Consider the following 18,097-nt stretch of genomic DNA (forward strand, 5'->3'; position numbering starts at 1 on the left):
ATATATGATATATTATATATATGATATATCTTATATATAAATATAGATATATTCTTCAGAATCCATCAATTAAATTATATTATTAACAAGAATCAATTATGTTTGTTCACAAACGAAACTTGTAGATATGGGAAAAATAACCTTTTTTTAAAGCTATACATAATGCTTGTAAAAAACTCAAATGTGAGTTACCAAAAGAAAGTTAACAATGTGGGAAAGAAATTGTAAACTTCTTTTTTTTAATCATGAAAATGAGTAGGAGTTTCAAATCAGGTTGCTATACATGACCATCTGTTCTTGTGCCTGTGTTTGTCCTAAACGCCTTGAGTAGATACTATTTGTTACAGGGTAAGTATAATGAGTTTGTTTCTCTTCTTAGCGGTAAGCTCAGAAGTAGACAAGTGACTCAGTTCTAGCTTTTGGAACAGTTTTATCACTTTTAGAAGTGAACTCAGATGAACGAACCATGTTCTCCCTTTGGAGTCAGTGTATAAGAATGTAGTTCCTACTCTTTTTCGACCATAAAGGAGGGAGATGACCATACAGAGGATGGCAGGGGCCAAAAGTAGGCAGTAGTTGGGTCCTTGAAAACATCGCTGAGATGCTAAATTAACCAAACCCTGCTGTACTTAGGAACTTCTTATTTTAAACAATATACCTTATTGTTTCAGTTTTCTATTACTCCTTGCTGAAATGATCCTACTGAGTACATTAATGGTAGGCCAGCATTTTTCAACTGTGTCTGTATACTAGGCTTACTTGAGACATTAAAATGTAGCAATGCCCAATACACACCCTCAGCAAGGTAAATCACAATCGTCAGGCATTGGTGATTTTAAAATTCCTCCATTTGACTCCATTTTACAGCCCTTGTTCAGGAGCACATAGGCAGAAAGATGAGTTTTCTCTGCAGTATTATAAAGTCTTCGACTCAACTACCTCTTCTGTTAAATAAAAGAACAGATTTTTGGAGTCTGTGTAAGTTAAAGCTCTTAAGATCAGGAGAGCAGGCTGCCTCTTTATTCTGTGTTGGAACTGCTTTATCTTTACTCCAGTGTCTCCACTGAGCAAGTTTAAGTCACTACAGGCTCTTCTCTGTTTCTACCTCTGGAAACATCACTACTGGGCAGAGTGTTCACTTTCTCAGGGAAACAGTTGTTTATGCTTTCATTATGTGTCACATCACTTTTGACAACTGCTGTGTATTCATTGGGAAGAGGAGGGACTCAAACAAGGCTGGCCATTTGTTCATTAAGAAACAATTAACTTCATTATTTGATAATGATGATTATCTTAAGTGCATAAAATCCATATCTGTTTGTTTTTGTACTTTTAAAACAACCAAACATGGAAATTTGCATGAGTTCCACTGCAGAAAAAGAAAAAAAAAAGCTGCTCTTACCTTTTCAGCAACTTGAATTATGGTAACTCAATTCTAGCTTTCCTGGAATTGTATTAGAATACCTGTTTTTTAGGAGTGTCCCAAATAATTGATCTATTGATGGTGTTTTCTTTCTTTTCATTTGGCAACTGTTATTTCATTTGATTGTTTATATCTTTAATGTTATTGCAATGAGATTTTTAAAAGAATTGTGATACATATGTGTTATATTTATGTTATTGGAGTCTTTTTAGGTTTCATCATGTATTATAAAATGAACTATAATATAGCCACAACCAATGTAATGCCAGGGATAACTAATTATTTAATTACCTGTAACTATAACTGTAATAGCACTTATACATGCGGTTCAGTTAGAAAGATAATTGATATAGATAGATAGATAGATAGATAGATAGATAGATAGATAGATAGATGAATAGGTAGATAGATAGATGCCTTTATAAAGTAGACAGAAAGCCTGTGAAGATAGAACTGGAGCTTCTTTTCTTTTCAGTTATTGTATTATTTGTCTTTTTTTTTTCTTTTTTTTGCAGACGGAGTTTCACTCTGTCACTCAGGCTCGAGTGCAGTGGTGCCTTTCATCGCCACTCATCACCTTCCAGGTTCAAGCGATTCTCCTACCTTAGCCTGCTGAGTAGCAGGGATTACAGGGCCTGCCACCAAGCCTGGATAATTTTTTTTTGTATTTTTAGTAGAGACGGGGTTTTCCATGTTGGCCAGGCTGGTCTTGAACTCCTGACCTCAGGTGGTCCGCCAACCTCAGCCTCCCAATGTGTTGGAATCACAAGCGCGAGCCACCATGCCCAGCCAAAGCCGGAGCTTCTTTACAATCACTTCTGAGTGTTTGCAGAAGCAACTAGGACTGAGATCACATTTCTATATTCGTCTTACTGTTTGTCATTGCTGAAAGCCAGGTACACAGTGTGAATATGCCTGGCCTCTCAGGCAGAGCCAGTCACATCAAAGGGAAGGAAGAGGCCTTAACAAGCCAGGTGGAAGCTGGCTTGGCTGATATCCCCACTTGCTAGAACTGTGCACATAAAGTGTCTTTCCAAGACAGCTGCTTGCCATGAAGTTGACCCACAGTGGAGGAAGAGCCTCAAAGTACATTTATTTCCATCTCCTCTTCAAGTTGAAGCCTGAGCTTCTCCAACTTTAAGGGTATCACGGGGCTTTTAAAGACATATTTTAATTACTTTTTGTGATTTAATCTTTTTTTTTTTTGATGTAGGGATAATCTATAATGAGCCTTGATGTCTTTCTTCAATTTGCACAGTCCAGCAGAAATCATTAAAATTTGTGAATTGGGAAATGGAAAAATCTCTGTATTTTCCCCCTTAGGCCTCTCGGCCCATGATGAGAGGGGCTGCCATGAAGGTCTTTGACATGTTCTGGAGACATTTTCCCTACTGTCATTACATATGCAAATTTCTGCAGCAAGCTAGAATTTCTCCCCAGAAAATGGGGTTTTCTTTCTGTCTTTTTTTTTTTTTTTTTTTTTGCCTAAGTCAACACATCTTTATTAAACACCTGCAGTTACTGGGAGGAGGCGATGATGCTGGACACACGTCAAAGTCGATCTTCTCTACAATATTCAAGGATTTAATGCTCTCTTCCTGGTTACAGATGAAGATCGGCCCTGACTCATTAGCGCTCCAGCCATATTTGCTCATCTACACCTTTAGCTGGCTGGCTGACAGATCACCAAACATTTTACCAAGCAGACAGCATTCCGATGTGCTGGTAAGTGATACCCACGACATGGCAGATAAACTTTCAGACAGAGTCTTCAAAGCCGGTTATACCTTCCAACAGGACCATGTTTTCCTTGCCAGAAGGCCTGAAAGTGGCAGGTCTCCAGCAAGTCCCCAAGGTGCAAAATCTGTTGGATTGCCTGCTCTTCTTGTTGTGCTGGTGGATCATGCACGTGGACAGGGTGAAGTTGGTGTGCGGCAGGTGTTGAGGGCCTTCAGCAGGATCTGGGCAGTGACCGTGGTCTGAAAAAATGCTGGGTTGAACTGGTACAACTTCAGGACAGCCAGGTTGGCTTCTAGATCATAGGCATTCTCCTCGGCCTGCATCTCCAGTAGCGCTCCCGCGTGGCCAGGATTGTATCTGTCAATGTCCTTAACCAACTTGCCCCTGTTGGCTCTCATTTGCTCAAACATTGCCATGACTACTGTCACCTTCCACAACCAGGGCTGGAGGCTAACACCGGACCTGGATTGCATCCTCCAGGACCGGAAGGGGTGGGGTTTTCTTTTCTATTGCATCCTCAGGCTGCATACTTTTGAAACTTTTATGCTGTGTTTCCTCTTAAATGATATGCAGTTTAGAAATTTTTCCCCACCATACCCTAAATCATCTCTCTCAAGTTCAAAGTTCCACAGATCTCTAGGGCAGGGGCAAAATGCTTCCAGTCTCTTTGCACAGCAGGAGGACCTGTACTCCAGTTCCCAACAAGTTTCTCATCTCCCTCTGAGAACACCTCAGCCTGGACCTTATTGTCTGTATCACTATCAGCATTTTGGTTAAAGCCATTCAAGAAGTCTCTATGAAGTTCCAAAGTTTGCAACATCTTCCAGTCTTCTTCTGAGCCCTCCAAACTTTTCCAACCTCTGCTTGTTACCAGGTTCCAAAGTTGCTTCCACATTGTCGGGTATCTTTACAGCAGTGCATCACTACCAAGTACAAATTTACTGTTCTCATGCTGCTAATAAAGACATACCTGAGACTGGGTAATTTATAAAGGAAAGGGGTGTAATTGACTTACAGTGCCCTAGGGGTAGGGAGGCCTCAGAAAGTTTATAATCATGGTGGAAGGGGAAGCAAACAATTCCTTCTTCACATGGCAGCAGCAAGGAGAAGCGCAGAGTGAAGTGAGGAAATAGCCCCTTATAAAACCATCAGGTCTCATGAGAACTCAGTCACTATGATGAGAACAGCATCATGGGGGTAACCAGCACCATGATTCAATTACCTCCCACCAGTTCCCTCCCATGACATGTGGGGATTATGGGAATTAAAATTCAAAATGAGATTTGGGTGGGGACAAATCCACACTGTATTAGGTGCTATTCTCTAGACACTGAAAGCATCACTTCTGTAGGCCAATTGAGGTCAGGAAAACCTGGGCTTCATTGTTTCAAACACATTGACTGAGCTATATACAGGCCCAAACTCAGGGTCACACAGCTTTCCTAGTAGGATGCTAACTTTGAAGAACAATTTTTACCAAGATGTGAGTTATGAATTTAGCTTTTTCAGAAGTTCTTTTTTTTATAATTAGTTTATAAAACTCATCTCCTGGCAGCACAGTCTGCTCTCTGAGATAAGAAGATATTGGTTTTCTGACAATCACAGTTAATTTGGGTATTGGCTTAGCTGAATTCATCAATTTCCTGAAAGCACAGTTGTGCTAACGTGGACCATTCAATTTGACTATCTCACAATTTTCTTACTTCATACCTCTCAATTCCGAGAACTATCACATGTCAGTGAACCTCTATCCACTTCATCAAATCTCAATTATATTTAAAGTTTTATCATTTGTAGTACAGCATGTCGACATACTCGACATTCTATTTAACCTTAAAAATATGGTTCCTATTGTGATCTGGTGAGTGGATAATCAAAATCAAAAGCTTTTGCGGTCGGGCGCGGTGGCTCACGCCTGTAATCCCAGCACTTTGGGAGGCCGAGGCGGGCAGATCACGAGGTCAGGAGATCGAGACCATCCTTGTTAACACGGTGAAACCCCGTCTCTACTAAAAATACAAAAAATTAGCCGGGCGCAGTGGTGGGCGCCTGTAGTCCCAGCTACTCGGGGGGCTGAGGCAGGAGAATGGCGTGAACCCGGGAGGCAGAGCTTGCAGTGAGCCGAGATTGCGCCACTGCACTCTGGGCTGGGCGAAAGAGCGAGACCCCATCTCAAAAAAAAAAAAAAAGCTTTTGCACCTTAAAGGAAGCAATGAACAGAGTGAAGAGACAACTTAAAGAATGGGAAAAATGTTTGCAAACTTTACATCTGATAAGCAGCTAACATCTAAAATATACTCAACTCAGTAGCAAAAAAAAAGTATACCTGTTTACAGAATGTACAAAGGATCTGAGTAGACCTTTCTCAATAAAAGAAATACAAATGGCTAACAGATATATGAAAAAATGCTCAACATCAATACTCATGAGAGAAATGCAATCTAAAACCACAATGATATATTGATATTTTACCTCACATCTGTTAGAATGGCTATAATCAGAAATAAAAAATATGACAAATGTTGGCAAAGATAGAGAGAAAAAGTAACCCATGCACGCTGGTGGGAATGCAAATCATAGATTTCTTTATGGAAAATGATACAACAATTCCATGAATAATTAAAAGAAGATCTACTATATGATTCAGCAATTCATCTTTTGAGCATATAACCAAATGAAATGAAATCAATATATTGATTAAAGAATTCCACTCTTAATATTCACTTCTGAGATAATTTTCAGTACCAACTATCTTAGGTCATATTCCTTTGAAATGATTTGTTAAGGAAGTGTTTCCATGAAAAAATCACTAAAGGGCTGGGGGCAGTGGCTCACACCTGTAATCCCAGCACTTTGGGAAGCTGAGATGGGAGGATTGCTTGAGCCCAGAAGTTTGAGGCCAGCCTGGATGACAGAATGAGACCCCAGCTACACACACACACACACACACACACACACACACACACACACACACACAATAGTAAAGAAAAAAATAAAGCCAGGTGTGGTGGTGCATGCCTGTAGTCCCAGTCACTCGGGTGCTGAGGTGGGAGGATACCTTGAGTTGGAAGGTCAAGGTTACAGTGATTGCACCACTGTACTCCAGCCTGGTGACAGATTGAGACACTGTCAAAGAGAAAGAAGGAAAGAAAGAAAGAGAGAAAGAAAGGAAAGAAAGAAAGAGAGGGAGAGAGAGAGAAGGAAGGAAGGAAAAAGAAAGGAAGGAAGGATGGAAGGAAGGAAGGAAGGAAGGAAGGAAGGAAGGAAGGAAGGAAGGATTAGTAAAAGAGTAGAGATGGTAGGACATAAAATTAGAGAAAGCTAGACATGAAGGAAGGAAAGAAGCAAAGAAACAGCAGCAAAGGGGTAGAGATGGCAGGACATAAAAACGGAGAAAGTTAGATACGGGGTGATCTCAGAGGAAAGCTTCACCTGGTCCTACAGGGTAATTATGAAATGAAAGCAGCCACAATAGTTAAAAAATGCTTTTATTGAAGTTTTTAATATATGTCTTTAAATTATCAAAATGCAAAACAAAAAAATTGAAAGATTAAAAATTGTAATATAGATATATAAATATGTGTTATGTAGGAGAATAAAGTACAGAATATCCTTAAGGTGATATTATATAAACACTTCTCTCAATTGAAATTCAAAAACAGTAAAAATATTGATGAATTATAAGTTTGAGGCTATTTTTCTTATTGATGTTTAGTTTATATACAATCAAACTCAATATTTTTAGAAGTACATTTAGATGAATTTTGACAAACATATACAGTTCTTTAATCATATAATCAATATGTAGAATGTTTCAATGAAAAAATCCATCCACACACATTAGTTGCCATTACTACTCTCTACACTCAGCCCCTGAAAACCACTAACCTTATTTCCATCCCTAGAACATTGTAATTGTAGAGTGTCACATAAATGAAATTATATGGTATGTAGTTATTTGTGTCCGTTTTATTTTGCTTCACCTAGTTTATTTTATTCTATTGTTTATATTTACCATATGAATATATTAGAATGTATTCTCTCCCTTAATATACATGCTACAAATTCATCCACAAGAACTATTCACAGCATGAAAACCATTCAGTTATGATGGACATTTGGGTTATTTTCATGGACTTTAAAAAATTATGAATAATAACAATTCTAAACATTTTGTGTTACTTTTTGTATGTAAATAAGTTTTTCTCCCCTTGGGTAAATGTAATTGCTAAGGCATAGGTGATTTTAGCCTTAAGGGATAAGTGTATGTTGAACATTATATGTAAATGATTGATTGTTTTGTGGAGCGGCTATAAAATTCTCTGTATGTATGGATCTGTATGTATAAAAGAGAATAGAGAACTCAGAAACCCATGTAAAAGGTTGGTTAATGTTGAGAGTTCTTTATATATTTTAGAAATAAGTGTTTTTTCATTGTTCATATCACAAGAATAGGAAAAAATATTTGCAAACCCCAAACCTATAACAATGTTGTTTTTTCTTTTGCATTCTCTTTATATGGAATTTTGCAGAAAAAATTTTTCAATTTTGATGAAATGAAATTCAGATTGGTTTTCTTTTATGTATAGTTCTTTAAGTGTCATGTCTGAGAACTCTTCATCAAGATCTAGGCCCTGAAGATTTTCTCTGATGTAGTTTCCTAAAAGTTTTGTGGGTTTGTATTTAAATTTAAATCTTTTTACCCAAGATTTTTATTATTTTTAATAAGATGTGAGATTTAGGTAAGGGTTTGCTTGGGGGAAGGGCTAAGGATATTCGATTAATAAAGCACCATATGTTGAAAATGTTGTCCTCTATCCAATGCATTGATTTTTCACCTTTGTCCAAATCAGTTGGCTGTACTGAAGTGGCACTGTTTCTGGGTTCTCTATTCTATTTTATTAATCTATGTGTCTATTTCTTTACCAATAACACATAGGATGACTACTACAGCTATATGGCTTCAATTCAGGCAAATTGATTGTTTCCACTATATTTTTTTTCAAAACTGTTTACTTTCAAGTTTTTTTTATGTCTTTCCCTAAATGCTTTAGAAAAATCTTATTTATATCTAAAAAAACTTTCTGAGGTTTTAGTAGAAATTGTCTTAAATCTGTATGTCTATTTGAGTAGACTTGACATTTTGGTTATTCATAGTCTTCTGACCCATGAACACAGCATGTCTCTCCACTTATTTAGATCTTCTTTGATTGCTTCTATCAGTGTTTTGCAGTTTCTGAAATAAATATCTTTTAAATGTTATTAGGTTTACACCTACTAGTTTGTTTCGAGTATAATTATAAAATATTTGGAGTATTTCCATTTTTTTCTCTACTGATTTCTAGGTTATTTCCATCACGTTCTAAAAATATGCTTTTTATGATTCATGTTTTTAAAGTGCACTAAGTTTTTTGTATGGACCAATATATGATTTTGTTTGTTTTCATTTTTAGTGAATAGTCCATGTATAATTAAAAAGAATCAGAACATATATTCTCCTGATGTTGACGTGTTTTACAATTATCAATTAGGTCAAGTTGTTCAATGACATAGTTTATTTCTTCTTTATGCTTACTGATTTTCTGTCCACTTGTTCTGTTAATAAGAAGGAAGTGTTGAAGTTTCCAACCATAACACTTGATTTGTTTATTTCTAGTTCTAGTTCTGTGAGTTTTGGTACTTGTATTCTATAGTTCTGGGCTATAGGTGCATTCACATTTAGGAGTTTTATGTTCTCTTGAAGAATTGACTACATTATTATGTATTTGCTCTTTTTACCTCTAGTAATATAACTTTTTCTGAAGTGAGTTTTGAAGTGTTAACTTTTAGGTCCTGGGTACATTACCAGAATATTCTATGTGTACAAAATCATTAGTCATTGCAGGCTTACCATTTTTGTCAAGAATGTTTTTGTTTTGATTTTTGACCACTGATTGAATTTTAGTTTTTCTCAACCACTAAGGACAACATAATAATTATAAAACTAGTTTTCAAACTTTAATAAATGTCTGTTAAATTATTTTCTATAGTAGTTTTTTTATATATACATTTATCTTGGGTAATTAGCACCTTTATAAATGTCGATTGTTGTAGATAGAAACATGGCACATCTTTCCTTTGTTCAAGTTTTAATTTAAATATTTTAGTACATTAATTTCCTTTATATAGCTAAAACATTTTGCAATATTTTGGTGTTTTATGCATTCTTTTCAATAAAATTATTCCCATTCATATTTTCTATTAAACTATTGCTTAAATGTTTATGTTCCATAGACTTCTATCTTGTGGTAATTTACATCACAAATGTTTTTATTACATTTTCTTCTGTGGTGATCTAAGATTCTCAGACTTTCTACAAAATTCGATATGCAGATACCTTATTTTTTATTGATAAGAGGTTCTTTAGAAATTAAATGATTAATTTGTTCTTAATAATTCCTAATAAACATGTCTATTATAAAACAATATTAACTTTATGTTGTTATGAGGCATTCCTTGTATTCTTAATAAAGACTTTAGATTTATTTTTTGAGTACCTCTGTTCTTATAATTTATATATCCTGTCTCAGCATGTACTCTAATAAGTGCATGCTACATTTTAATAATACTTTTAGCCCTCTTGTTTATATTATGTATTCTTTCCTACTAAATAATTATTGCATTATTTAGGTAACTTTTACTTTAGTGCTGTAGCCTCATTATAGTTTTTTTAATTACCAATGTTATATCTATATTCATTCATAAGTACTTTACAGGAATAGTTTTAAATTTTTATAATTGATTAATCAGCTTTGTAATAAACATTTTGCTAGTTTTATTCAATACGAGTATTCTTTATGTTACTCCTGGAATAGTTTACTTAAGGATAGTATGATAATATGTTTATGAATCATCCATGCTAAAGATAATCTAAATTGTGAAGTTTTAATGTATTTCTTTGATATCTTTTCCTCATTTTGTTAACAATTATTAACTATTAAGTATATTTTATTCACAGATTTTTGGACATTTCTATTTTTCTTTAGAAATGTGCCTATTTTATCAAGATTTTCAAAATTTAGAACATAGTGTTACTTTACTTTTAAAATTTCTATATATAGCACTACTGGTTTATTTCTTCTTATGTTCTCATACATATTTTTTCTAAGATCTTGTATTATTTTTGTAATTAAAAAATAGCAATTTGTTTTTACATCCTCCTCTGCCTAAACACCCACAATGTTCTAACAAAATAAATCCATACTTGGTGTTTGCATTTAAGTTAGTTTTGAAAAGTCAAGTTACAGTATTTATTTTTTCTTTCTCTGCTTTTTTTAGTTTAATACATATAAATTACGCACTTTTAAAACTCTCACTCACATCACCACCTGTAACCATGTGTAGAAAAACGTAAATGTCCACATAAGTCACACTGGAGTCTAATTAAAATGATAGTCCTTTTACGATAATGTAGTGCTCTTTACAGTAAATTATAGCATATGGTACAGGAAAGAAAAGGTGATTAATAGTACCTAATACTCTTTATAGTATTCATATGTCCAGATACAGTCTTCCTCTTAAAATATATAGGTCCAATAATAATCTCTGTTGGTTATGAAGTGAAAACTCCTTGTGGTTTTTGGATTTACATTTCGCTGATAGTGAGTGACACTGAGTACCTTTTTGTAAACTCATTGGTCATTTCTATGTCTTTTTTTGAGAAATGTTTATTTAATTATTTTGTCTATTTTTAAATTGGTATGTTTGTTTTTATTCTATTGAATTATAGGACTTCTTTATATTTTTTAGGTATTAACCCTTTAGCAGATATATGATTTACAAATATTTTCTTCATTTTTATAGGTGAATTTCCATTTTGTTCATTTTTTCCTTTGAAGTGTAGAAAATGTTTGACATAGCTCCATTTATGTGTATTTGTTTTTGTTGTTTATGCTTTTGTTGTCGTATCCAAGAAATCATTGTCAAGACCAATGTCAAGAGGCTTTTCTCCTGTGTTTCCTTCTAGGAATTTTATTAATCCTTCACATATTATTGTTTAATTCATTTTAAGTTGATTTTTCTGTATGGCGTATGATGAGGGACCAATTACAAAAGATAACTTTTGTTTTTTTGAGACAGGGTCTTGCTCTGTTGCCCAGGCTGGTGTGCAGTGGCACAATCACAGGTCACTGCAGCCTCCACCTCCTGGCTCTAACGATCCCCCCAGCTCAGCCTCCTGAGTACCTGGAACTACAGGTGTGCACTACTACACCCGGCTAATATTTTTATTTATTTATTTATTTTTGTAGAGACAGAGTTTTGCCATGTTTCTCAGGTTGGTCTCAAACTCCTGCACTCAAGAAATCTGCCTGCCTCAGCCTGCCAGAGTGCTGGGATTATAGGCATGAGCCACTGCACCCAGCCAGATAATAAATATTGTTGTGGATGTAGAGAAAAGGGAACCCTTATATACTGTTGATAGAAATGCAAATTGGTGCAACAACTATGGAAAAAAAGGGTGGACGTTCCCCGCCAAATTATGAATGAAAATATCATATAATCTAGCAATCCCACTTCTGTATATACACTCAAGAAATTGAAATCAGGATCTCAAAAAGATATCTGCACTCCCATGTTCATTGCAGCATTATTCACGATAGGGAAAACATGGAAGCAACCGGAATATTTATCAATGGATGAATGCAAAAAGAAAATATGGTATATACATATAATTGAATATTATTCAGTTTTTACAAAGAAGTAAATTTTACCACTTGCTACAACACAGATAAATCTGGAAGATATTATGCTGAGTGGTATACACCAGAAACAGAATGACAAATGCTACATGATCCCATTTATATGAGAAAAATCTAAAATAATCAAACTCGTAGAAGTAGAGGCTAGAATAGTGGTTTCCAGGGACTGAGGGGAAGGGGAAATGAAGATTTATTAGCCAAAGTTTAAAAAGTTGCAGTTATACAAAAAGAGTAAGCCCTGGAGATCTATTGCATTGCATAGAGTCTATAGTTAACAATATCATTTGTATATTTAAAAATGTGCCGAGAGGGTAGATGTTATGTTAAATGTCCTTATCACTGTAATAATAACAACAATAACTGAAGAGGGTGGGAGAAAACTTTTGGAGGTAATGTATTAAGTTTATGGCATAGATTGTGGGAATGATTTTACATGTGCATACTTATCTGCAAACTTATCAAGCTGCATATAATAATATTTGCATCTTTTTGTGTCAGTCATACATTATTAGGGTGGTTTTAAAAATTAAAATATGTAAGTCCAAATTCATGCATTTAAATTTGTAAACATAAACAGAGAGTTTTTGACACAAGTCAAAAAATTCAGCCTTTTTTTCTCAATCAGTATAAATTAATTTTATTACCTCTATAGATTTAAAATAGAAATTAGATGTAAATATAAATATAAATAAATGTAAAATTAAACAGTGTATACTATGCACAGAATTAAATAAAAGATACTATAATACAGTGAAAACTAGAAAACTTTATAATAAAATACATGGGAAATCAAATATATATGTAAATGTAGAATATTTGCAGGTCCAGAATAAGATACATAATAATTCATATGATATTTATGTGATTGGAAAATTATCAAATAAAGAAATTCTTGAAGGTTTTCAATAAACACCCACATCTACAGCCACTATGTAACGTTAAGTCATATTTTTGAATGCCCAGTGACATTGAAGAAGATGTTAGGAAGATTTTAAAGTGCTAAATATTTAAGTGATCACACAAAGGCTTATTTTTGTAAGGATATTATGAGTCATTATTATTGTTTGTATATCAACTGGAATGCTGACCTAAATTTTTCTCAGTTAATTTCAAAAACGTAAGTATGTTCAAGAGACATGATGAGAGAAAAGCAAGCAATATAGAGCAAAAAGAGATCAAGCTTTTGTGGTGAAGCAACTCAGAATGAATAATGTTTTTGAAAACATAGAAACTTTGTGACCTCAAGCAAGATAACACATATTAGCTTCAGTTTGCTTATTTATTAAAGTATTATTTATTAAAGTATGATTGTAATATGATACATAAATAATACTAGAAATTTAAAAAAGTACTATATTTATAAAGCATCGAACCAGAAAAGGTTATTATAATTTGTCTCATTATAGCAATTGCAATATGAAAAGAAATTAGTCCTCAAAATAAATTACTTTACTTGTTTTATTCTATTTGTGGTGACAGATGTATTATGTTGATTGTGGTAATCATTTCATAATGTATAAATTTATAAAATTATCACATTTTATACCACAACTACATATAATTTTTATCAATTAGACCACAGTAAAGCTTGAGAATGTAACATATACTTCAATAAATAAAAGACTACTATTAATAATATACATTTATTATTCCTATTTCTCCCTATGTCATAAGAAGAATTTTGTAAGATTTGTTTAAAATGCATATTATAGCATGTTGAAATAATTATATTAAAAATCATGGTTTAAAATTTTTTCAGAAATTATTTAAAGAATAATTCCTGATTTATGGCGTAAATATAGGAAGTAATAAAATCATTAAATATACATCATTTTGGGACATTAAAAATAGAGAATAGTAGGATCTTATCTGGGGGAACATACCTTTGTCCTTAGCCAACGTGCATGTAGACTTTACCAATATTCTAGTAAAAACAAATGAGTAGATATAGTGATAACAATTATATATCTGCTTGATATTTATAATTTACTCTAGATTTATGTTAAAGTTAATAGTATCCCAGAGAGTGAGAGTAGACTTTTGGATTAATTCATGTAATTAATCTAGAACATACTAAGGTTAAAAGCCTTTCTTCAGTTATCAATTAGAAGAGGTACCAAAATTGGCTGTTAACTAACCTAGTGTCCCAATACTTGTGAAGCACTCATTTACAAGCCACACAAAATAATGCCTTTGTTGTTGACATATTTATCTTTGCAATGATAATTAGTATACATATAATCTATTACCTTTACTTATTCTAGTTATAAAAAGAGCTACACTCATTTTGGAATTTGTACAATAGATGCTATACTATGGAACAACAACAGTGTTTGCTTCAGTAGCACACATATTACAATTAGAACAAAAACAACAGAATTATAGAAATCAATATGTACTGCTACTGCTGAGAAGAATATCTTAATTATACTTTTTATAATGAACTGTTTTCTAAAACTTAAATGACAATACAGCAGAAATAGGTTTAGATACACATTATTAAACTCTTAATATATACTTCATCGTATGAAATGAGTTAACTAACCATTATTTTAAATTAATTTTGAATACCATATGTATAACACACATAAATGAATTAGTTTAAATTGTATATCACCATTATTTTGTTTCTTTACAAATTAGCTTTAAAACTGCAGCTCTCTGTATATTCAAGATAATATTGTTTAATTCATAATTATACTTTTGTAAGATGTATAATAAGAGCTTTTGAGGTGCAATTATACTTCCTCTTTAAATTTTGAAGATGTGATTTAATGTGTTTAATATGGAACCCTGGGAAACAGTGAAAATAATCAGAAGCCATCTGGCAAATACTGAAATAACTGAAGAAATCAGAGGCTTGAGGAAATCATAACTTCAATTTATTTATTAGTATGTATTTAAAGAATAAAACTAAAAGTCATACATTAAAAAGATGATGTGCATTCCATAGAAAAATGTTTTTAACGTGCAGATATTGGGATCATATTTACAATTTTAAAAAATTGATTCCTTTTTAATTACACAAAAATAGCAAAATGATTGAAACTGCTTATCTCCAATTTTAAATGAAGTGACATGAGTTTTTCCCACATATTTTTAAAACAAAATATACTTAAGTTAAACACACTACTCTGAAAAAAAAAACTAGGGTCAGCAATTATTCTTAGCCGTATTTGTTATTAATTTTTTCACGATTTAATATTTTATTTCTGGAATATTTAGTGATTGTTCAGAATTTATGCCTATGGCATTTTCTTGAATGAAAACTACCTGCTTTAAAACTTAGAACTGAAGAGAATCAGAAAACAAAAACAATGATTTATGTATAAAAACAAAATGAAACACTTTAGGCCACAAGATGTCACTGTAGTTCAAGTAAGGTGTGGTTTTTTATGCAATTAAGCAGAAAAGAGGGTACACTGTACTTAATTTATACATTTAATCTGTTTTTTATTTATTTTAGATATTTTATACTGGGCTATAAAATGAAGTTAGAACAAGAAATAATTTATAAAGGGAGCAAATTTCATTTGACTTTCTCACAGAGTGAGAGATGTTAGAGGAAATGTCGATTCTTCAATGTTTTTGAGAAAAGAATTGCGAAGAATAATTACAATGAGAACAAGTAAGTTCCGTCTTTTTTTCCCTTTTCTTTTCTTTTTTTTTTTTTTTTTTTTGAGACGGAGTCTCGCTCTGTCACCCAGGCTGGGGTGCAGTGGCGCGATCTCAGCTCACTGCAAGCTCCACCTCCCCGGTTCATGCCATTCTCCTGCCTCAGCCACCCGAGTAGCTGGGACTACAGGCACCTGCCACCACTCCCGGCTAATTTTTTGTATTTTTAGTAGAGAGGGAGTTTCACCGTGTTAGCCAGGATGGTCTCGATCTCCTGACCTCGTGATCCACCGCCCCTCGGCCACCCAAAGTGCTGGGATTACAGGCGTGAGCCACCGTGCCCGGACAATAAGTTGCTTGTATTTTAGCCTGAGATTTTATTTCTATCAAATAACATAATGTTCTAGGCATGGGCCCAAGATTATTTTGCAGGGATTCAGATCTTTGTGATTTACTAACTGTATGGTAGACCAACCTATGCCATTCACTTGTAAAATGGGAATAATAATGGTAAAATACTTCATAGGGCTATCATGGTTTGCATAAAAATGCTTATATCCAGGCTTTAATATAAAATTAGTTTTCAATACATGTTATCTATTATTAGAGAAACAAGCAAACCTATATGGTATAACAACCTTCATTTCTATATGTTTAGAAATATATATATTTGCCAATGTTACTCAGCCATTTATTAGTAAAATAAGAAAATGCCATACATGATACATCAAACTCTACTTTATCTTTTCCAGAAATAATTTCACAGGACAACTTCCATTAGACTGACATCAGGATCCTGAAATAATTTTATTATAAATATTATTTTCCCAGTTACATTTTCTTACATCTATTATTTTGTTATCACTACTTAATACAGTAATATTTTAATTCTGTACCTGTTGAAATTACTTTAACTTATTATTATATTATATAATATGGTTATATAGAATCTTGTGAAATAACACATGTGCCATTTCTTAGATACCTAATATTGTAAATGTGCTTATTATCAGGCCAATACAGTTGAATGGTAAAAATATTATTTTTACAATTACCTCTCTGATATTTTTTCTCCTTTTTTATCCTCAGTAAAGCTCTGAGTGGAAGCATAAATAATACTTTCTTTATACCAGATTCACAAATTAGTATCTTCAGACTCCTAGGACTCTGCCTGTGTAAGAGGGCAATAAAGGAAGACAGAGATTAACAAAATGATGGTATTGTATTAGTCCATTTTCACATGGCTATAAAGAACTGCCTGAGACTGGGTAACTTATGAAGAAAAAGGTTTAATTTAACTTAACCTTTATGAAGGTTAAGTTACCTTCATAAAAGTAACTTATGAAGAAACAGTTCCACAGGGCTAGGGAGGCCTCCGGAAACTTATAATCATGGTAGAAGGTGAAGGGGAAGCAAGCATGTTTGCCACATGGCAGCAGGAGAGAGAGAGCGGGTGAAGGGGGAAGTGAAACTTTTAAACCAGCAGATCTGGTAAGAAGTCACTCAATATCATGAGAACAGCATGGGGGATACCATCCCCATGATCCAAGTGTCTCCCACCAGGTTATTCCCTCAGCATGTGAGGATTACAATTTGAGATGAGATTTGGGTGGGGACACAAAACCAAGCCATATCATTCTGCCCATAGCCCCTCACAAATCTCATATCCTTTTTACATTTCAAAACCAATAATGCCTTCCCAACAGTCTCCCAGATCTTATCTAATTCCAGAATTAGCTCAAAAATCTAAGAACAAAATCTCATCTAAGATAAGTGCCTTCCACCTATGAGCCTGTAAAATAAAAAACAGGTTAGTTGCTTCCAAGATACAATGGGGGTACAAGCATTGGGTAAATGTTCCCAATACAAATGAAAGAAATTGGCCAAAACTATGGAGCTACAGTACCCATGCAAATTCAAAGCCTGTTAGGACACTGATTAAATCTTAAAGATCCAAAATAATCTCCTTCGACTCCATGTTTCACATCTAGGGCACACTGAAGCAAGGCGTGGGCTCCCAAGGACTTGGGCAGCTTCAAGTCTGTGGCTCTGCAGGGTTCAGCCCCTGCAGCTGCTTTCACAGGCTGGAGTGAGTGCCTGTGGCTTTTCCAGGCACATGGTACAAGCTGTTGGTGGATCTACAATTCTGAGATCTGGAGGACAGTGGCCTTTTTTTCATCAGGCAGTGCTCCAGTGAGGACTCTGTGTGGGGCTCCAACCCCACATTCTTCCTTGGCCTTGGCCTAGTAGAGGTCCTCCATGAGAGCTCCACCCCTGAGCAGACTTCTGCCTGGACACCTAGGAATTTCCATACATCCTCTGAAATCTAGGCAGAGACTCTTAAAGTTCAACTCTTGTCTTCTGTATACTCTCAGGCCCAACACCATGTGGAAGCCACTGAAACTTGGGGCTAACACACACTGGGGCAATGGCCTGAGCTTACCCTGGCCCCTTTTAGCCACAGCTGGAGCTGTAGCAGCTGGGACCCAGAGCACCACATCCTGAGGCTCCACAGAGCAGCAGAGCCCTGGGCTAGCCCACCAAACCATTTTTCCTAGACCTCCAAGCATGTGATGGGAGG

General features: G+C 34.5%; 1 long non-coding RNA gene and 1 pseudogene across 1 annotated transcript in view; both read right to left on the reverse strand.

Moving 5' to 3' along the window:
• The window catches only part of LOC131382966 (uncharacterized), a 54,085-nt gene extending 40,258 nt beyond the window's left edge, over positions 1–13,827 (reverse strand). The window contains exon 1 of the long non-coding RNA XR_009212602.1: positions 13,785–13,827. This is a non-coding gene — a long non-coding RNA (uncharacterized LOC131382966). The remainder of the gene's footprint in view (positions 1–13,784) is intronic.
• Positions 2,942–3,579, reverse strand: LOC116479904 (eukaryotic translation initiation factor 3 subunit K-like; annotated as a pseudogene).
• Positions 13,828–18,097: the final 4,270 nt, after the last annotated feature.

This window comes from Hylobates moloch, unplaced genomic scaffold (assembly GCF_009828535.3).
Source record: "Hylobates moloch isolate HMO894 unplaced genomic scaffold, HMol_V3 SCAFFOLD_3, whole genome shotgun sequence".
Taxonomy (NCBI): Eukaryota; Metazoa; Chordata; class Mammalia; order Primates; family Hylobatidae; genus Hylobates; species Hylobates moloch.